This window comes from Convolutriloba macropyga, chromosome 7 (assembly GCF_964194025.1).
Source record: "Convolutriloba macropyga chromosome 7, txConMacr16.3, whole genome shotgun sequence".
Lineage (NCBI taxonomy): Eukaryota > Metazoa > Xenacoelomorpha > Acoela > Convolutidae > Convolutriloba > Convolutriloba macropyga.
In genome coordinates, this window is record NC_134474.1 from 57261721 (window position 1) to 57263088 (window position 1368).

Here is a 1368-nt window from a genome sequence, read left to right on the forward strand (position 1 = left end):
CTTTTATGTGAACGTCCAGCGACGAACTGAGACAGATCTTTTTCAGTGACCATTTCAAGGAACCGATATTCATGATATGAGGATGACCAGTAGTTTGCTCAATCAATACCAGGGAAATTGAATTCCCCTTTAATATAAACATCATAACCGCAACCGTAACCAAATTGAACCGGTAACAGGTCAAATTTAGTATAGTAGGACTGAATACAAGCCATTAAGTTAGAGATGTCTACTGAATAGTTTGATGATATTTGCGGGTTCTATATAAGCACAAAGAAGGAGAGTTTCTTACATAAAACAGCGCAAGAAATAGCAAAATCGAAGTCAGAAATTGTAATATCAAAAATCTTGTAATATCTTTGACGGCTGAGTTAGAGGATTGTTCAACCAGCAGGCCAACATGTTGGCAACGATCACGATCTAATCTGGAAATAATATTAAAGGAAGAACCCAAAAATACTTCAGAGTTAACGATGTCCGTATTTAACCAAGTTTCAGTGAGAAACAGTAAGGAGATAGAGTTCGACGCGCATAGTTTCAAAAGTTCGTAGCGTTTATCTAGAGAGCATATTGATTGACAGTTTATGAGAGCACATTTATAAGTATGTAGTCAATTGGTTGCTATATCAACAAGTGTATTTCAGTATTACAATTTTAAGTTCTTGATCTGAAAGTCTTGTCTAACCTTTCCCTCAACTGTGACCATATGGTAACGCTTTGCCAAAACAGCCTTTTCCAATTGACGATCTGCAGAAGATAAGTATACCGGATGTTTATAGTTCTGTAAATAATGACTGCGGGCAAAACAGTTTTTCATAAAATAATAATTTGATGTTGTAACAAGAATAGGACGACAACGTCTTTGACTAGAAGGAATATTATCGTTTTGTTGTTTCGAAATCTTGCCAAGCCGCCGGATACTCAAGATATTTCCACCAGCTTGGAGGCCCATATGTTGAACTAAGTCACAAACATCCGTCGAGTCTTTCTCCACTTGTTTGAATTATGTTGATTCAGTTTCAATTAAACCTGCTATCACAAACTGAAGTTCAGTTGAATGCGCGGTCTTCTTGTTTCCAGTAACAATATCGCTGTAAGAGGGAGGCGCGCTGGTGACTGCTTCTTTGACATTATCGTGCATAGTAGGAATTGAATCTTTATTGAGTTGAAGTGCCAACTCAGGGATAGATGAGGACAACTTAGAGTGGAATTCAACAAATAAAGAATTTAACTTAGATTCAGTTGGGGCATTCACGCAGGTGTTGTTATTAGCCAGACAGACATCGCAAATCCATTGAATGTTTGGTTTACTTCCCAGTCAGCGAACTTCTTCAAGGGACAGCGAGACACAGTCCCCATGAAACCATT